Below are 22,500 nucleotides of genomic sequence, written 5' to 3' on the forward strand. Positions count from 1 at the left end.
ACCAGGGGTTAAAGGGTTACGCAGACAAATTGTTACTTTTACTCTCCATATGTCTACACTTTCTACATCGATATTTGATATTGTGATTGTTTATTGTGTTTTCAGGTTCACATAATCTCTGTGGTGTAAAATAAAAGTTCATTACAGCTCGTCCTCTAGCACCACCCCCCCACTACAAAATGGCCTCTAGACAAAACAAGCTAATATTCATCACCTTATATGTGCAAATATTGTGACGTAACTAGTTATAGACCCAACACATTAAGAAGGAATTAAAATAAGTTGTAAAGATCCAGTCGATTTTTGCCAAAATAAATATAAAGATAGCTTTGAAGCACCTGGAGGGTTCAAATTCAAACTTTATGAACTATTAGGGTCCAAATACACAAATAAATGAACCAAAGACTAATAAATGTGGATTTAAGCTAAAAATGACCCCTTTAATGCCCTAGAGGGGACACATCAGTTGGTTTTATATTGTATTGTTGCATGTCCTCTCAATACCAAAAACAGTTTCAGTCTACACGGGTACAAAAATCACACTTAGAGAAAACCTCTGCTGGATCTGTCAGTGCAGTGTGAATATTCTGTTCGCTGAGCTTGTTTTTAGTGACTCTGTCTGGTGAATCAATGCAAATGTAGAAGGCAGGTCACTGGTAATCTGTCAGAATATCCTGTGGTCACTGAACAGTCCCTCAGTGGATTGACTGTGTCCCACCTTAACTCATAAAGACCCAGTGATACTTCTGTGACGGTTCCCAAATTAATTTTTCTCTCTATTTAGCCTTTTTTTAAGTAATTTGTCACCATTTATTGTAATGTTATCTTCTTTATTTGTGTTTTTCAGTGGAAATCTGGTATTTTCCTACATTTAATTTACTAACCATTTAGATGTTTTTCTTTTGTTCTTTGTTTATATTTTTGTTGTACTTTGTCTATTATTGTTTTTTTTAATTGTCCTTGTTTTTGCTAATGTTTTAATGAGGTGAGATTAATTTTATGAGCCACATGGGGTTTTCTGATCTCACCTGCACAATCTGTTCCTTTGCTTGTCCTAAAGGTTGATTTGTTGTTGTGTGCAAATAAAATAAAATAAAATAAAATAAACAAGAAAAGCACTGAGAGCGAAAACCTCCGCCAAGGCAGATCAGTGGGCCCCTGTGGCCCCCTCACCCCCAATCACCACCAAAATTTAAGCATGTCTTCCTTGTGCCAGTATCAACATTTCCTGAAAATTTCCTGAAAATCCATCCATAACGTTTTGAGTTATCTTGCTAACAAACAAACACACGCACGAAACACACAAATCAAAGCAATCACAATACGTCCTGGTGGAGGTAACTAGAAAAGCACTCAGGGAGCGCAGACCTCCACCAAGCAGATCAGCCCCCCCTCCCAATCATCACCAAAATTTAATCATTTATCATTTGTTCCTTGTGCCAGTATCAACATTTCCTGAAAATGTCAGCAAAATCTTTCCATAACTTTTTGAGTTATCTTGCTAAAAGATAGACAGACGCACGCGTGCTGACAAGGACCAGAGGGCGGGAGCACATTACACCGGTTTTAGAGTCGCTGAATTGGCTCCCCGTACGCTTCAGGATCCATTTTAAGATTCTCTTGCTGGTTTTTAAATGTCTTAACGGCCTTGCGCCCTCCTATTTATCTGATCTGCTTTTACCATATCAACCCTCGTGGACCCTGAGGTCCTCCGGCACTGGCCTTTTAACCATACCAAAACCCAGAACAAAACCCACGGTGAGGCAGCATTTAGCCACTATGGCCCCCACCTGTGGAACAGCCTGCCGGAGAGCCTCAGGACTGCAGAGACTGTTGTTATTTTTAAAAGAAGATTAAAGACACACCTTTTTAATCAGGCTTTTAACTAATTTTTTAAACTCTTCTTGTTCTTATTTTGTTTTATTTATCACTGATACTTTATCTATTCTATTTTATTTATAATCTTACGTATTTTACTCTTGGTACTGTATTTATTTTATTTTATTTATTCTCTTAGTCCTATGTTATGCTTTTAGTCTTTAGCTTTTAATGCCAGTGTTTCCTCAGGGGGGTCCTCCACACTGGGAGCTGTGTCTGCTCTGCTAGTGGGGGTACTGTCCTTGGGTCCCTTTGGCCCGGCTGGCTGGGGGTCCTCCCTTCGATGTGGGGGTCCACTTGTCTGTCGGAGTCGGGGGGTCTGGGTGCTGGTCCCCCGATGGCACGGCCTGCGGCTCCTCCCAGTGTGGACGGCCCCAAAGGTGGCGTTTCCTTGATCCTCAGTGCCATGCCATGTCTCCCTGTTGTGTGCGTGTGCGTGTGTGTGTAAGTGTGTGGGCGTGTGTGTGTGTGTGTGCGTGTCTAGTATGGAGGGTGGGAGGGAGGGGTTTTCTTTGTAATTGTTTTTCTGTTTTTATTGTGTAATTATTTTTAATTCTGTAAAGCACTTTGTGTTGCATCTGTGCATGAAAAGCGCTTTATAAATAAAGGTTGATTGATTGATTGATTGATTGATTGACAGACAAACAAACAAATGGACAAACCCCGATGAAAACATAACCTCATTGGCGGAGGTAATGAATAAAATAAGAAATGTTCATTAAAAGTTCAGACTAATGTTGAGGGTTATTATATTAAAAACAGAGAAAACTGAAGAAAAAGTTACTTTTTCAGCCAAGATATCAATAACTAAACATATAAACAAGTGTCTCCATCCACTGTCATTGATCCAACTTCATGGGTTTTACTGGTGAATCAATGTTGTAGAAGATGACAGTGTTTCCACGGTAACTACGGAACCTCTGAATGTCCAAATGGGTCATATCTGATGACCATGGAACAATTAGAAACTGTATTTTACACCAACTATTTGCATTGATTGATTGGATTAGTGGATCAATATGTATTAGACAGTAGATGGGTTTAGTCAACGGTGGATGTTTGGGTCTTTATGGGTTAAAATGCTTCTTTTATGCGTCATCATGACTGTTTAAGAATGTACTGAAAGGCATGAAAGTCACATTTTTTCATCCATCACTTCACGTTATTTGTCAAATGCTCTAAAAGTGACCATAATGCAGTGAGTAAAAGTCCTATTTTTTTGACTTTTTTCTCTTTTTGTTGCAGTGTATCATGCCATCAACATTAAAAACTGATAGTATCCTGAGTTCCTCTGTGATCCCCCTCCCCCCACAACTTCTCACGTCCTTTCCTTGTCTGCAGCATCAAACTGAACTCAAATAAACATTCAGAAAGAGCAGGTGTCACGCAATTCTTCACTCCAGACATTTACTTAAACCTCCATCATTGTGATTCACTACATTTCACTGACAGCCAATGTGCCTCAAGCTGCGGTTTAATATCAATAGTGGAAGGTACCATTTTTAACTAAACCTATATTACAGACACCAAAGCTTGTAATGCAATATATGATATATACAATCGTAGACAAAGTCATCATCTATAGGAAAAAAGGGTGAATGTTCTATTCCTCATTTTGCATTATTAAAGGTGGAGATCAAATGAAATATTCAACAGATGATATGCTGCTTTAATATTCATAGAATTGAACTTTATATTAGAGAACACATTTTTATGGGAAGTAGACTGGAGGCCACTGATTAAATTTTATTGTTTGATCACTATGCAGGAACATTATGGGGTGTTACCAAGGCCGGCCAGTGCCCCCCTTTAGCAAACATTTAGGGGCACTCTCCGAGGCCAGGCCACTTTGACAGGGTGCATCACGACTTTACCACACTTACCTACACCCTCAAAAATGGAAAATATGGTCATTTATGCAGCGCCTGAAACATTTTTGCATGAATAAAAATGGGAGCTGTGTGAGAAATATGTAAGTCATAGCATGTCTCAAAAACCACCAATACATATTCATGTATTTACTGGCAAAGATATCACCTAAGGCAATCAGGATTCTGTAAATATGAATAAATCAGATAGGTCCCTGTAGTGCAGTTTCTCTACTTTTATATGCTACAGTGGCTCTTGTGTTGTTTTGTTTTATTTTGTTTTGTTGTGTTTACATAAGAGTATTAAAGAGTTAATTAAGTTTAAACTAAAAAACAAACACAAGCTCCATTATAGAACTATCAGGAGAGAGTGTTCGGATACTGATCTATTTTAGACTTGGAGACAATGCTGGGAGGGTTTCTATTCAAATGGATTTCACTGCAGATTACAGAATAGATGGTTTTAATTGCAACTAGTAACATATTCCATTGAATAAAAGTGGGTTACACATTTAAACCCTGTTAAGGCTGCCGTTATAACAGGTGTTTTCATGTTTTCTTTGCAATGAGTGACAGAAAATGTCTTTTTTTGCTGATTCTTTTGCATTTTTATTTTCAGGAAGAACTTCACTTTCAATATCTGGTCATTAATTATCATTATTAAGGTGAGGGGTATTGTTTTTGGTTCAATTTGTGTCTTTGTTAACATTTTAGCAGTAAAACTATTGCTTGAATTAATACCAAATTGGGTTTAGAGATTGCCAGGGACCCAGAATAGATGTGATTACATTTTGGGAACAGTAGGTCAAAGTTAAAATTTTTTCTGAATTTTTAAAATCATTTTTTTCCCCATTTACTTACAATGGGCAAAATTTCAAATGTCTGTAGCAGCAAAACTGTTGGTTGAATTCATACCAAACTGGGTTTATAGATTGCCAGTGAGCAATAATAGATGTGATTACATTTTGGGAAAAGTAGGTTAAAGTTACAATTTTTTATGATTTTTTTTTAAATCTTTTTTTTTTTTCCTTCCATTTACATATAATGGGGGAAATTTCAAATGTCTATAAAAACATCAATTTTGTTTTTATTTATTTCAAACTTGGGACATACATAGAGGCAACCGATATGCTGACATTGGGGTGCCGACTGGGGGGCGGGGGTAAGCATGACAGATTCATGGGGCCCAGCATTTGTGGGGGGCCCATAGAGCAGTGGAGGGGGTCCAGTGGATACAGGTTAGAAGTTGTGAAAATTCCATGTAAGATCTGCTGTATAAGAGAGGCGTAGAAATCAAGAGTCGGACGTTGGAGGCATGTTAAGTCTCAGTGTCATACTAGTGGAAGTGATGTTAAGTATGGACCACACCCACCATACCCCCCCCCCCCCCCCTTTTTTTATAAAAGGGTCCACAACACTTACCTTTCATGGGGCCCACAATTGGTGGCGGCACCCCTGTGCTGACATCAACACACACAGACATGATGACATCAGCTGGATCCATGTCAAAATAAGATACAATACATATGAGGGGTGGGGATTGTTGTGACTGGCACCACTTGTTATAAATCAGGGGTCTCAAACTCATTTTCCTTCAGGGGCCACATTCAGCCCGATTTGATCTCAAGTGGGCCGGACAAATAAAATAATAGCATAATAACCTATAAATAATGACGACTCCAAATTTTTGTTTTAGCGAAAAAAAAAAAAATCCCCATGAAATTCTGAAAATACTTTTATAAACTATCCAAACAAAAAAGATGTGAATAATCTGAAAAAACTGAAATTTCTTTGGAAAAATAAGTGCACTTTTAACAATATTATGCCTCAACTTATCATTTCTACATGTGCATTATGGATCAGATCTACAAAGACACTAAACACTGAGGAACAGGCAGAAAATTGTTAAAATTGTGCTTAATTTTCTTTCGACATTTCAGGTTGTTCATATTTGTTCAGGTTATTCACATTTTATTGTTACAGGATAGTTTGTAAATGTTAATATTTTCATAATGTAATGTTATTTTTTGCACTAAAACAAAGACAAATATTTGAAGTTGTCATTATTTATAGGCATAGTGTAATTTTTTTTTTTTTTTTTTTTTTACATCAAACCAAGAAGAAAATATGGAGCCATTATTTTTTGTAGGTTATTATGTTATTATTTTACTGTAGATCATATTGGTCTGTATGTGGAACCTGAACGAAAATGAATTCGACAGCCTTGACTGTGGAATTTTTGCACTTTGACCGGATTTGGAACCTTTGGAACCCCCGGGCCGCATGTTTGAGACCCCTGTTATAAATAGTAAATGCTTAAAACTGTGTGTTTTAGTAAAAAAAGAAATAAAATGACTGGAAGTTTTTAGCATATTTGTTGTCAGAAACAACTGTAAATGTCCATAATAAAACTTTTTGAGACTGCAGAAATAAATTTTCAACTATTTTACATCTGCTCAAACATGCCTTTTGGTCTTGAACATTCAATATCCATATTATGGCTTCATATTTTTTGTTATTTCCAGGTGTTTTTCAGCCTGTGTGGAAGTCCCTGAAGCAGTTCCTTTCTACTTCTAATAAAGTCCCATACTGCTGCCGTAAAGTGTTATATAATGTCGGAAAGTTCAGCATCTCTGCTTTCCAACACCATTTGAATTTTGTGGATAGTACAAACGGTTCTGCAGTTACAGTAATTTGAATGCTGTAAAGTGCAAAATGCTGGAGACATTGCTGTTGTTAAAGGGTTAAATACTATGAAATACGGATAAATTTGTTTTATTTTATAGTTGCATGTGTGGATAATTGTGGCATTCACATACTGACTGAACCCAGGAGTTATTCTTGTTGTACATTAACATTTGCTGTGGAGGTGGAAGCTATAAGTACATGTAAACACAAAAGCGGCGCGATGTTTTGTCTGCAAAAACAATGAACATCCAGTTTTTTCTTGACCTTTTACTTTCCACAGCATCAAGTCGCAGGGAAAAGTGATAAACAAAGATGAAAATAAAACTATGTCAATGTACAAGAGTGTAGTACATTTTGTTTCCACTTGTGCATTTTGTTGCCTTGTAACTCATCCTCTTAAGGTGCGATATGTAAACTATGTGTATGAGTGTTGACATTCCATTTCTAAGTTAAAGGTATCTAGTGTCAAAAAGGGAGAGACTGAATTTAGGGATTTTCATGTGGAAGTGTAACAAAAATCAGCATACAGGGTGTATTCACGGATGCAGTCAAATGAAATGGTTCACGCAGGTGCTCATTTATTAAGGTATAGAGCTGCACAATATACTGTTTGAGCATTGTCATCGCTATGTACGTGTGCGCAGTAGTCGCATCACAGGTCCTGCGATGAAGGAAGTAAATGAACTCAATGTGTTCTCATCTAATTTATACTTGGATACCTGACATTGGGATCCACCAATCACAATCGTTCTTAATCAGTTTGCTGAAGCAGACCACGCCCCTGCACATGCTGTGAGTCGCTGGTAAAATCATAGAAAAATGAACAATGAACGAGAGAAAAATCACAGAAAACGAAGAACTGGTGCCAAAAAGAAAAGCAACGTTAGTTATCTGGAATTATTTCAGCTACAAGAAGGATGAAACTGAAACGTGTGTTCTGTGTCGATAGTGTATTGCACCTGTCGCCACAAGAGGTAACGCAACTAATTTGTTTGACCATTTACATCAGGACCACACAGCTACAGGGTGGGGAAGCAAAATTTACAATATTTTGAGGCAGGGATTGAAAGACAGTGTATGACCAATTAGTTTATTGAAAGTCATGAGAATTTATTTGCCACAAGAAAATTGACATAATAGAAAATGTTTTTATTCTATGTGTCCTCCTTCTTTCTCAATAACTGCCTTCACACTCTTCCTGAAACTTGCGCAAGTGTTCCTCAAATATTCAGGTGACAACTTCTCCCATTCTTCTTTAATAGTATCTTCCAGACTTTCTCGTCATAGTTTTGCTCATAGTCATTCTCTTCTTTCCATTATAAACAGTCTTTATGGACACTCCAACTATTTTTGAAATCTCCTTTGGTGTGACGAGTGCATTCAGCAAATCACACACTTTGACGTTTGCTTTCCTGATTACTCATATGGGCAAAAGTTTCTGAAAAGGTATGGATAATAGTGTTAGGTATGATTATGACATCAATATATGTTTGGTTTCAAAACAATTGACGTAGTGCCTGCTGAGAAAAAACAACTAAATGTTCATTGTAAATTTTGCTTCCCCACCCTGTATTATATCCTCCTGAGTATTTTTTCTTATTGCAATATACAGGGTGTACCAAAGAAAAACTATACATTTAAAAAATTACCCCCAGTTCTACATTTGATAACCCTGGGTTACAAAAAAATGTTTTTTGTAAGTTGTCTAGGTTTTTTCAACTGAATTAGGACCATTTTGCACCGCTAAATCCAAAAATGACATCTGTTTTTCTCAATCAGCTCAGGTTTTTTTGCTAATTTGATTTTGAAAAATTTGATCTTCTCACAAAATATAATAATTAATACCAAAATAAGATTGGTAAGCACACTTTATGAAACTTGTGACTTGATTCCTCTTAGGTACAATGGTGTATTCACCGCAGATGTAGCAGAATACGTCAGGCTTATTTTTGCAAGATCTTCTAGTCGAAGCCATTTCATTCACCTGTAATATTAAAAAAAAAAACAATCATAAATTGTCAGAAGTAAAATCTTCAGAACTCATTTATTGCAAGAAATATGAAAGAATTTTGTATCATATGATGTGAAAATGCCCATAAATGTAAGCAAAAATGTTAAAAAGCCAATATGTAGCATAGTTCAGAAAGTTGACCTGATTGAGCAAAATTAATGTGATTTTTGGATTCAGCACACCAAAATGATCCTAAATCAGCTCAAAAAACTCAAACAATAAATTTGTTGTTGACCAGTGTAATTTTTGGATTTTTCTTTTATGGATGTCGGTAGGTAGGGGATTGGTGAATATTTGTCCAAATTTAACCCTAAAAAGAGGTGGACAACATGCACATCCAAAAAATAAAAGGTGTGCAGGATCCCAAAATTAACGATGAAAGGTTAGGGTTTGTTGCTGTGGTGTTTGTCACCACATTCAGATGGACAGTAGAATTACATGGACCTGTATAGATGTGAAGAAATTTGATTAATACCAGTTTATATATGTATGAGTGCAAAGCAGTTTGATCACTAAAAATTATTTGTACTTGTGGACATTTTAAACATTTGACAATTTATGATTGATTATATGTTTGACAAGTTTTAAAAAAGTTTTTCTGCTTCTCTAAGATGATGTATAATGCAGGTCACGTGTTATTGTGGTCAGATACTGCATATAAAACACCTGTGTAATTGTACTTGTGGACATTTGAAACATTTGACTGTTGATCATTTTTGATTGATTATATGTTTGATAAGTTTACAAAGAATTTTTTCTGTTTCTCTACAATGACGTATATTGCAGGTCACGTGTTGTGATTAGACACTGCATTTAAAACACCTGTGTAAATCCATCTGTCCTCAGTCTGATGAAAGGCCTCGGCCCGAAATGTCACGTTGTGGAATAAATGTTTTGGGAGCTCACAGGTTGTGCAGACCTTCTTTTATTTATTTTTTCATCATCAAATTAACCCTAACCCTAACTTGGCCTGTCCTCAGTGACATTTTCAGGCCTAAACAAGTTGAATTAACTTTGAAAGGCAGGAACAGCTGCCACGGGTAAAGAAATGAAATTGACATGGTGACCAAAGTGTTAATGCTGTAACCTGGCAATTTTATGGAAAACAAGATGGATGCCCATTGTCCTCTCCCATGACCTTTGGATTTAAATCCCACCGCTACTTTGTGCAAACCAGTTTTAACTTGGATTGTCCAATTTTCCTCTGCTCACTCATGCATGAAAACCTGGGTCTGTAAATTTGGATAAACATCCACCAATCCCCTACGACGTCCATTAAAGAAAATTCCAAAAATTATCAAATGTGGAACTGGGGGTAAGTTTTAAAAATGTATATGAATGTATAAAAATGTTTTTTTTTTTTTTTGATACACCCTGTATATGGCAGGGTTAAAAAATCGCAATGTCATGCAGCCCTACTAAGGTATGTTATGATATGTTCACACATTGGAAATAAAAGCGATTAATGCATGTAAATGTCTTCTCATGGTACACAGTGCACCTTTAAAATATAAATGGCACCAGAAAATGCTAATTTTACCTTCTTTTTCCCACAGTTTGAAAAGAAGGAAAGGACAACATACATTTACAGTTCAATCATTCCCCTTTGTAACGCCTTCATCTTCTGTTGTTTGCACAATTAGGTTACACTGCACAGCCTACTATGATGCAAATACACTTCTGTGCTTTGTTTTAACTCTGGATTGACAGTAATCTGTACTCAGATTACCGTCAATTTAAACTTTAACTGTAACTAAATCAACCTATTGTGTCTTCTGTTCTGTATGTAAATGTATTCAGCTCCTCCTGACACTGATTGGAAAACTTTAGGTTAGCTGCGACGGAGTCCAATCCATTTCTTTTTCTTTCTAAACACACTCATCCTCACACTCCCCCTGGTCAAAGGGATCAAGCGAGGGGGATCAGGGTCCCTGCTGTGACTCTTAATAAGATGGCATTCTCCAGGGTCGCAGAGGTTGCCAGAGTTCGTGTCTACTTTAAGGGACGTGAAACTCCACTCATGGGTTTCTAACAGTTATCTAATTGGATTAGGCCTCAAAGAGAGGCCCCCTTTTTCATCCCTGGCTTTTGTCCATTCGCCTCGGTAGTGTATAGAGCTTAGTGGGCTCCAGACACCGAGGAGGACAGGCGTTGGATTAGGTAAGGTATCCTGACCAATTAAGACGAGGCCAGGTGTCGTGCTGATTGCAAGAAAATTGAGACCTCGGCCGACATGTGTCTAATTCCCCACTCGCTGCACTGCAACTACTCATTTGCCTGTCCCCCACACACTGCCTTAAGCCAACACCCCCACCCTGATCCCCTCCCCTCTTTCTTCTCCTCCTTTTTCTCCTCGCTGAAGGTAACCTGAGCCTCCTTCCCTTGACCCTTCTCTTCTGTGGAGAGTTAATCAGACCCACCTGGAGCTCCCAAGGGGTCTGTTAGCTGCTGGCTCAGCTAGCAACAGCTGATCCAAGAAGGACTCCCTGGGGCAAACGCTGCAGGCCTGGCACCCAACACACACTGACTCAGGATCAGCCGGGGAGATTTCCCAAATGATGGTTCATTGAACCTTGAGCAGAATCACCACCTAAGCATGATAAGGGAGGAGTGAGAGTACGCACGCATGTGGAGATGCACCTGGAAAGATAGGATCTACTAAAGTTACTGAGTTGTTTAGCCAGTTAGCTCTTTATTTCTGTGCCTTGTGGAACATCTGGCCCATTCCACCTGGGGCACTGCTGTTAAAAATGTAAAATACCACATATATGAAGCAAACAAAAATCAGTCATGCCATTAACTATTCATTTAGATAATCCTGGAAACATATGTTTATGTAAGAATGAGACCACATCTGCTACAAGCCTATTTCCTGTTCTGAGCCGAACCAGCTATGCATAAGTTGAAACATAGCCTAGTTTTGATCTAATTTCTTTCCAAGACAGAGTTTATATGCTACTAACATTTTACAGCCTGCACCAGCTGAAACAGTTCCAACCTTTCGTAGGATTAACTTGTGATAACCCTGAAGGATGTGGAGGACCGAAGTACACCCACTGCTTATATTTACAGATGGACAAGTCCGTAAAATAAGATAGAATATAATGTCAGTTACATCAGGTACCAGTACTAGTGTAGATTATCACTGAATGTCTGTTAACATTTTATTACTGCATACTATGATATGATTCACATTAGCTGAAGCACTTATCCTCTTCACTATCATGTGGCAAAGTGTGCATGCAATGACAACTGGACACTAGAGAGATGCACTTTTCACTGTGGACGTGAAATACCGATGTATAAATTAACCCATAAAGACCCAGTGGTGCTTTTGTGGCAGTACCCAAATGAATTTTTCTCTATATTTAATCTTTCTTGGGTGATTTATCATCATTTATTGTAATTTTATCCTCTTTAGTTTGAGTTTTTTCTGTGTATATCAGGTTTTTTCCTATATTGATTTCAGTGATCATGTAGATGTTCATAAAAGCTCAAAGGTTATTAGATCAAAACAGACAAAACTGAAGAATAAGTGAATTTTAAGTGATTTTAAGTCAGCGTGTCTCACCTCCTTGGGGGTGGTACTATTGGGATACCGCAAGGGGGCATTTTGAACAAGAAGCTGAGAGGGGGGCGCTGAGACTGAAATGGGGGGCATCTGTGTAAGTATCAATATCAAGCAGCATGTTATGCTAATGGTGAATTTCCGTCCCACCCACCCCCCCACCAGGTCTTTGGTGGTAATGTCCGTCATGTGTCGTGTCCTATGCAGCTCCAGCAGATCAACCCCCACCCCAGTTCGACAACTTGTTACGGAGCACTATCTTTTGTCTGTTTTGTCCATTTCAGGTGACGATAAATAAAACTTGTGATTTATTATTTTCAGTACACAGATGAGCACAAAGTGAAGCAATGCTACTATCTCTAGTACGTAGCTATGGGTTCAGCGACAACTCATTTATAAGTTTGTTTAAATCAGGGGTGTCAAACTCATTTTAGTTCATGGGCCACATTCAGCTAAATTTCATCTAAAGTGGGCTGAACTGGTAAAATAATAACATAATAATATAGAAATAATGTCAACTTAAAAATTTTCTGTATGTTTTAGAGTGAAAAAAGTAAAATTAAACAATGAAAATGTTTACATCTACCAACTATCCTTTCAAACAAATGTGAATAACATGAATAAACTGAAAAAAATAAGTGTAATTTTATCAGTATAATGCCTCACTTTATCATTTCCACATGTTTATTATAACTTACAGATCACAGTGGATCTACAGATACACAAAACATTTAATATCAAGCAGAATCTTGTTAAAATTGTAATTACTTCTCTTAAAACATTTCAGGTTGTTCATATTTGTTCGGGTTATTCAGATTTTTTGTGAACTTATACTTTGTTTTAATGCAAATACATGAAAATATTTACATTTACTAAGAGAGAAATTTGAAGTTGGGAGTATTTATATGTTATTATGATAGTATTTGACTGGTCTGACACACTTAAGATTGAATTAGTCTGAATGTGGAACCTGAACTAAAAGGATTGTTGATATCTTCAGTGTAATTTTTGCATTTCACAAATTCATCCCAAGGGCCGAACTGGACCCTTTGGCGGGCCCCCAGGCCGCGTGTTTGACACCTGTGGTTTAAATGATCACTGAATGTCTGTTAAAATATTATATTACTGGTATATTATGTTGTGATTAGCTTCACGTACTTTAAGCCTTTTTGTATCATGTGGACAAATGAAAACTGGACAGAAGATAATTGTACTTTTCACTGAGGAAGTGAAATATAATATTTTAGTTTGTGTAGTTAAGATAAACCTTGTGTCTGTAAATTAACCAAATATTCAATGTGATATAATGAACTGCATAAATATACACGGCACTTTTAATTAGTGTGTTATCTGTACGCATTACAAGCTTTCCGCATGTATGTTCACACCTCGTCAAATACCACACGATTAGCGGTTAGGTTTAGGTTTAGGGTTAGTTTTAGAGTTAGCGGTTACAGATATTTAAACCGGAGATCTTGGCGTAAATCAACACGTGATCAATGGCGTTGAATAGCACACGAAAGGATTAAAATATGTATGTATAGCATGCCAAATACCCTGAGAGATCAATCTGGAATATTGACAAAGCTTCACTGCTAAAATAAGTAGTTTCATATGTCATTTATTGTGAATTCTGCCCCTATCCTAACGGAGAATATACATGTGCAGTAGTTAGCACAACAACCACTCTTTTAAATCATAAGTTAACACACTAAAGCTGTTACTGCTGTGGGAAAACTTGGCGTAAAAAATAAATAATCCCAATAAATATTAGCAACGTCTATGGTAATAACACATGCAGTATGTCTTATGAACACACACTGGTGAGGTATGTAGACTCTGGTGTGTTAGATGACCTGTAATGACCCAATATACTATCTATTTGCTCTCTACGGCAAACTATAAAAGCATCTGAGGCTTTATTTTTTTGTCATAAATATGCAACGCTGTCACCGTATTAAAATGCATCAAAGAAGCAGATTAATTTATTCTTTGTTTCACACGTTTTTTTGATACGTTGATGTTTCTACAAAAGCAAAAACACAGGCATCACAGTCAAATATCTGTCACATGCAAACAACCTCACTCCATAATACATGTAACACTGATTCCCTTAACTATTTATCAAAAAAGCAATAATACAAGGGTTTTGTTTTTTTTTAATATTATTTGGAGCATTAAATTATTCTAATATAGCCGAAGGCCAACTTAAATGGAAACAGGAACATGCAGATCCAGTCCATTATGCATTGTTAAACGTTGATCTATGGTTTAATATTTGCTTCCCAACAGCAATGACAATGTGTTATTACCTTGACAGAGGGCCATAATGTGCGCTGACATGCTTGTGATTATTTAAATAAGCTGCAACAATAAATATGGCTCCACATGATCTGGAATATAAAATGTGCGCGCAGAAGGAGTAAATTTTGAGTCAGAAACTGAGGTTATGAGAGGTGGAGAGGGAAAAATATCAATGAGCTGCATCGGGAAAGCAGCTCAGATTAGACTCCAGAACAAAGCTCAAGTATAATATGACAGGAAATTACTGATTTAAGGCTTTTATGTGTTTAGCAAGCAAAAAATTTGATTATCTTTGTTGTCAACATGGAAATAACTAGCCCTATATGCTTAAGGCCTTTGAGTTGGGTAAAACCTTTAAGGCTGCTCACACATGGTTTAATCCTCACAGCTGCGCTACGGTGCCTCCGTCTCTTCCTCTATGTGCAAAAACTTTCTCGTAAATAGATACAGAAAACACTAAATCAACATCAGATTGTTGCTGGAAGTTTCAAAAGTGGCTGTTTTACCGTAATGTGTCTCTGAGCAGTTGGCGTACACATCCACGAGGGACGCGCATTTCAGTTGGAATACGGATGCAAAACTATTCCTCCGACAGAGACACAATAAGTAGCAAAGCATCAGCTAAAATAAACATAAAAGCCTCTTGCCAAACACCAACTGTTATGAAAGGCGGCGGATAGCGAGCATACTGGCATCCGCAGCAATTAGAGGAGAAGGGTTAGCAAGGACAACGCCTCTCCCAGACTGGCGTACCCGCTCCCACACCTGTTTGTGCTCCGGGTCCAAAGCAAAGAGACGGAGAGCGAGGCTGGTTACTTTGTCGCAGTGCCATCTTAGCCCAGCATCGTCTAATGAGATTAGATGGTTCACTAATGAGCTCTACAGTGAGGAGAGTCAACTGTGAAGTGAAGGTCAGAAATTTCATCACTCAAATGTGCTGTTGGACTTCAGGAGTCATTAACTAATAACAAACAAATGATTTAAAGGAAGCAGCTCTGGTATTTCTGTTGGCCCCGTGAGACTCTCTCCCTCTTTCTCTCCCACTCTCTTTTTCTCTTGGTTTTAATGAGCATCTAAAAGTATGAAAGCAAAAGCAAAACACCCGAGTCGCTCCGTGCCTTCACGAATGGAATTGATTTTTTCCAAGACGTGTCCAGTCTAATTTCACATGTCAAATGCTTCTCTATAAGAAGCCACAAATGTACAAAACAGTTTTCAGTGTTATCAGAAATGTTTCCAAATGTAAGCACATTGTGTTCATTATGAGTCTGAGGGGGAAATGTATTTGCTTAGGCTTTTTTCAATAACTTTTCCTGCCATTTCCTATCTCCACATGTCCTGGTGGTGAGGTAAGCATCAGGGCAGGAGTGGAACATTTTCGCTGGCACCTTTAATAATGTGCTGACATACAGTCATACATGTTTAACCAGGTAATAGAAAGCTGTAAAATAATGATCCATATTGGCTTTTAAGACAAGGTATTAATCTCCAGCATCCCTTTTGCCCCTTTTCTCTGCCACTTCATCCAGTGAGGGTTAAAACAGATTGACCTCCCTTCAAATAAAATTAATTGTTTTTGGTATTCATTTTATTTGCCACAGAGCAAAGCTGCACTGCTGGTGAAATGTTTACCCGTATGTCAGCATTTCCTGTTATTGGCACTCAACTAAATGTTTGCATTTTTTTTTCTTTACTCCGGAAGGATTTCTTATTATGTGTAATACCCTGTTAACCAGTGATAAAATGAATTTCATTTTAGCAATATCAGGAAGATGTAATCAACATGCAATTTGCTTAAGTGCACAAAACTATCATTTTTGTTAGCACTGCATATTTGCTGAAGAAATATTGCATGCCAGAGTGTATTAACACAAGGGGGATGCCATGCATCTTCCCATCAGACCTGAGAGATCCTTGTCACCACTATCTCCTGTAATCTGTTTAATACTGTTTATGTCCATCCAAATTGAACATATGGTATGGAATGACTAATGTCAGTCTCATAATTTAGTCATAGGACTCTGAACCCTATAGGGGCCATCCATGGATGCACAGTCCAGGACTACACTGCATGAATAGTGATCCATTCACCCTTCACCTTTAAAAGCTCTGATGGCGAGCCCCATTCAGATGCAACTGCTCTATCAAGCCTAAACCATCTTTCAAATAAAACAATAAAGCTCCCAGAGTGTCTGCGTGTGTCCACAGAGCTACATCCTCTATGAAGATGATCTCACTGACCCACGTGCTGAAGGAGAAAGAAAAAGAGAGCGCTCGAGGTGATGACTTCTCCACTCACTTAGGGAACTTTGACTTATGAGGTGCACTGCATTTAGCCAAGCTAATGCAAGTGAGGGTTGTGCCATTAACCTCAGGAAAAGAGGCAAGCCTAGGCAGTATGATGCATTCAGATTGGCAGAGGACAATATTTCATCATGACAGGCATTACCAATGAATAATTAAGTGTTTAATATAATGATCTTGAGAGAGAGAGATAGAGAGAGAGAAAAGAAAGGAAGACAGAGACAGAGAGAGGAGAAAATGGTAATTCCACAATTCATTGCCCTTAAAACCTATCTGGCATTATTACCCAGCAGCATTGCATGGGGGAGAGGGCTTTTGTTGAAACAAATAGGTTTTTGATGGCTCCGCCAGAGTAGTAACGGTTATTAGGTTTGAGAACTCTTTCATGATGGAAGTGGTATCCTGCCGAGCGGAGATCATGAAATTTTAAGTGGGGAATTTACAGCAGAAAGACTGCGGGACAGTGAGGCCGTCTGGGCCATGCCTGGGGACACATGTGTTTTGGTTGAAGCATAATGCTGGTCTAATGTCACTGCAAATAAATAGTTAACAAGCTGGAGATAGTTCTGCTTGTTGGAACTGTAGCCTGGTTAAGAGAAATATGTTTTCCTCTTTTTACTCGAAGAATTTAGGTTGAAAAATGGAGTGACAAGTCTGCTGGGAGACATGAACCGCATCTACAGTATAAGGCCAAATCCAGCTCCAACAAAACCATGTCGACTCGTAAAGCCTGCAGGAGGAGATGTTCATTCAAGTGCCAGTAATAGAAAACTAAAGAGATGGAAAGGAAAAAAATGAAACCTTTGGTCTGACTGGCAACACGTCAATACAGTAGAGATTGTGCACTCAGTCAGCGAACATTAAAGAAAGACATGAAAAATTATAGATGAGACCAGACAGGACTACACTCTGACCTTCATCTTTTCAACACACATTACTGTACTTCTCAATATAGTTTAGTCAGACCTAATGGACTCAGATGATGTCAGACGTTTTCACTTGGCCAAATGCATACAAACTCAGTGTTTGGACACTCCATTTCAGCATATTGTACATCTGTTATAAACAACAGCCTCCTGACTTCACCCCAACATACACTAAACATTTAAACAAAAAGACCAGACACAGACAGACCCACAAGGATTCCTCTAACGGATGAACAGTTCAGTAGGTGTGATTGTGCAGCAGTTTCCTCATAAATTACAGAACAGTAGTTGAATCCTCATGAAATAAATGCATGTATTTCTTCTTTTCTGTGCTGATTTCTTGATGCAAGTTATTAGCAGCTGACATGTACAAGTGTGATACCACCAGTGTGCAATGCATAACTATAATAAATAGTCAGTTAAAGAAAACACAAAGCAAACAACAGAAAACACATCACTGCCCAAAAAGTTAAACAAGCATCAAACAGCTACGACAGAAAAACAAAGTAAACAAAGTTCAAAAAAGTTCACACCATTCAACCGTACAAAGTGAAAGTGAAACTTAAGACACTTTACCAATTCCTCCATGTCTCCTGCTGTTGTGCACCTCATTTTCCTTTTCCCTATCTTTGGAAACTTTTATTTGAGGGGGCAGGACATTTGTTGCCCCCCTTAGAACTGGGCCAGGATGATGCCCTGGTATTTGTTCTGCCACTGGATTCTCAAGCATTGCTATGTAGCATATCAAACAAATGACATTCCTGCAAATGACTTGCATGCTGTGTGGACAAATCCTTGAGCATATTGGAGGGATTTCCCCCCTTTGAAGGAACGGAAACTTTGCAAGTGGTACAAGTGGCCCTGGTGTCATCATTTTGCGTGAAATATAGCCATATTTATGTTTCTGCCTCAATGCCATGTTGGCTATGTTCTAAACCAAAACAATGCAGCGTACACGTGACATCATTACGCATGGGCAACAAAGGCGGAATTGATAAACAGAATTGTAAGGCAGGCAGGCAAACGTTTCTAAGAAATCGAGCTACTAGGAACTGGTTCTCAAAAAGAACCGGTTTTCGATTCCCATCCCTAAATGATTCATCTGCTTAATCCATATTTGGAAGTACCTCATTAGCCTATTAATACATATAGGATTAGTTGCTTTTTTAATATTGTTTTTTGCTCATTTTGATTTTTACCTCGGCCAGGAGGTATTGTGATTGCTTTGCTTTGTGTGCGTGTTTGTTTGTTAGCAAGATAACTCAAAAAGTTATGGACGGATTTTCATGAAATTTTCAGGAAATGTTGATACTGGCACAAGGAAGAAATGATTACATTTTGGTGGTGAGCAAGCCCCCCACCCCCGATCACCACCAAAATTGAATCATTTCTTCCTTGTGCCAGTAACAACATTTCCTGAAAATTTCATGAAAATCCGTCCATAACTTTTTGAGTTATCTTGCTAACAAACAAACAAACAAACATGCACGGGAGGCAGATCTGTCTTGGTGGAGGTCTGCACTTTCCGAGTGCTTTTCTTGTTTTTTTTTTGCTTCATACTATTATTTTAAAGCAGCTGGTTATGTTTTTTCATGATGACACTGATAATGGCCAAAACATGTTGGTCACATTTAAAGTTATTTTTCTATACAAGTGTCACTATAGAGCTTCTTTAAGTGAAGTTGTGCCGAAACCTTCTACTGTATTTACCTTCTTATGCCATCAGAACAAACCAAATAAACATTGAGGGACATTTTGTGGCCACCATAGAGGGAGGACATTGAGTTGATTTGAGTCTGGAGTTTTGCTTGATGTTACTAAATATCACACATTGACCCTTTAAGGTAGAAATATTACCCATTAACTTCACATTATGCATCACTTAGCTGCAACAATCTCCTACTGTATAGTTAAAAAAAAACTGTGTGGGAATGAAACACTTAAAAAAACAATAAACAATATTTTTAGGTCTACATACTCCTTACAAACAAAAAAAAAGTGCCTACATCTCTACTGCAATTGAAACATGCTGTGACTGACTTGAACATTGTTCTTATACACATCTAATAAAAACAGATAATTATAAGTGGCCAACTTCTCAATCAATATTGTCCTCTAAAAGTGAGCCAAGGACTACATTCACACATTAGCATGATTCACAGTCCACCCACGCCTTCCAAACACAGTCTTCCATGTCTCCAAATGCCCAACAGAGAGCTCATTTCACTCCTCACACTGGTGACCTTTGGCATCATATATATGTAGCGCTTGTTGCCTGTATGACAGATTCCCATGCATATTCATACCTACATATGGCCCGCCAGAATGAAGCCTGTCTACTTGCTGCAGACTCTGTAGAGCACATGAGGCAGTTCATTACTGGGTGTTCTCAATCGGGTCCAGTCGAACCCTGAGGATTTGCCGGTTTGTGTGTGTGTGTGTGTGTGTGCGCGCGAGGTTGATGATGATGATGGTGGGATGATTTTTTTTTTTTTGTTGTTGTGTGTTTGTGTGTGGGAGGGGGATGAATGCATGTGTGTTTTGTTGTGGGTTGCAGGGGAGAGTGGGCTTGTGATAAAAGAGCGGGGATAAGTGTGTGTGTGTGTGTGGAACTGATGGCGGCAGTGGGAAGGGTGCATGTAAATGGTGGGGGTGGTACATGTCTGTGCTTGTGCATGTTGCTTGTGTCTTTGAGCGGTGTGTGTGGGAGTGTGTTTGTGCGTGTTGTGGCACACGCTCACAGGCTTTCTCTTGTTTGTGAGGTGAGAAGAGAGAAAAGTGGAGTCCCTCAGCATGCCTCCACCTCCTCTTGCTCCATCTGCCCATTTCGCTCAGTTCTCCATAAATTAAAAACGCTCTACATCTGCTTTGGGGTACATTGTTAGTTGTGTGCATTCGGAGGTTCCTCTGTTTATGAAAAATTAAACACTTTTCTGCATTTGATTATTCCCCTACTCCCGAAAGCCCCTCTGCAGCAAACATGACAGAGGCCTATGCTTCACCCCAACGTGCTGAAAAGACCAGGCCTTCCACCTACGGAGTGTCTCAAGTAAAGTAAAGGGGGGAAAAAAAAGGTAATTAACATCTGTTCAAGTTAACAGTAAGCACATGTGTAAAGCTTGGAATTGCCATTCAGCACTGGCATGATCATCTGCTTTCACAGCAGTAATCAGCCGCAGTCAAAAACAGTTTGATGAACACAAAATCAAGTGTGCTACATGTGTTGGTTGGTTATATTTTTTCCAGGCTGCGTGCGCTTCCCGTACATGTTTGAAAGAAAGATGGCAAAAGAGCAAAAGAATAATAACATCAACTAAATACAGAATGAATGATGAGGTCTGAAAAACAGCAACCAGGCTAAAAATACAGATGCTTTTCCCACAATTTGACTTGAACTGTCAATTATGCAGCTCCCATGTGTGGTAAATTCCCACTCGTTCCCCTCTGTGAATGGATTTACCGACGAAAGGACTGACCTGATGAAATGTGCTCTCTAAGTCAGAGCATCTGTGCACAAAAAACAATATACAGCTGTAGAAGAACGGAGATTTTAAGGGACAGTGTAGCTAATTGGGACAAAAGGGACTGCAGGATGAACCCCCCCGTGCCCCCTTGGAGCAGCCAGCCTTGAGTGGAATAATGAGTGTAATCAGAGGTTGTGGTCACAACTTTGCCCTATACAGAACACCCAGGCCACTGGGGAGGACCTGTGTTTGTCTTTGACATTAACATGCGGGGCTCCAGGGCAGTCATATTTGGCCATCGTTTGGTAACTACGAGCCGCGTAGCAGAACAGGTGTTGCGGGCCGACGAGGCCATCAATCTCTCACTGGCCTGTCTCTGTAGGATTCAGGGTTAATTATCGTCAAATAAGCCATTAAGGAGAAGGATGGAAGCACAGAGGATGAGGGGATGCTAACCTTGGCAAGAGTGGGACAACTGGGTGGCAGAGTTAGGTTAACTTGGCTTTGATTGTGTTGCTAAGGAACCTGGTCTAATTTGATGTGAAAGTGAAAAAAAAAAGAAAAACTGTAAAGTTAGCAGGTTTTATGTGACCCTCCTGCCTTACTTTGATGAAGGTTGATAAAGTGTCAAAAACAGCCATAAAAATACCCCATGTAAAACAAACTTCAGTCAGTAAATATTCATTCATGTGTCCCGTGGTGTTTTCTGCACTGATATTCTGAGATATTTTGATAATGATCCTCAAAGTCCTCTTCCTGAAGCTGTTATAAAACTATCAAATATGTACATTACTGTCCTTTTTTTTTTTATTACCTCTGCCAAGGAGGCTATGCTTTTGTCGGCGTTGGTTTGTCTGTCTGTGTGCAAGATAACTCAAAAAGTTCTGGATGGATTTGGATGAAAATTTCAGGAAATGTTGATACTGGCACAAGGAACAAATGATTAAATTTTGGTGGTGATCGGGGGTGGAGGTTGGGGGGGGCCATGGGGGCCCACGGGGGCCCACTGATCTGCCTTGGCGGAGGTCTGCGCTCTACAAGTGCTTTTCTAGAAAACACAGCGCAGTATCAACATTTCCTGAAATTTTCATCCAAATCCGGGGCACTGATCTGCCCTGACGGAGGTCTGCGCTCTCTGAGTGCTTCTAGTTTTAGTTGTTTTTTTTTTAGATTTTGCACACAACAACACATCAAACATTAGGATGCGCAAAGACACAGATTGTGCAGGTGAGATCACAACACCCCATGGGCCTTATAAAATTAATCTCACCTTATTACATTAGCATTAAGAAAGAAAATAAAAATAAAACAATAACAGACTAGGTACAACAAAAATCTAAACAAAGAATAAAATAAAGAGTATGTGTAAATGCATGTAAGGGTGGGAGAGTGTATGGATGAGGAATATTTAAGTTTGTTTAATCACAAATGTCCTAAACCTACACTTAAAATGACTAAGTGAAGTCAACTTAGATGTGAAAATTCATGG

Source organism: Sphaeramia orbicularis, chromosome 22 (assembly GCF_902148855.1).
Source record: "Sphaeramia orbicularis chromosome 22, fSphaOr1.1, whole genome shotgun sequence".
In the NCBI taxonomy this organism is placed as follows: domain Eukaryota; kingdom Metazoa; phylum Chordata; class Actinopteri; order Kurtiformes; family Apogonidae; genus Sphaeramia; species Sphaeramia orbicularis.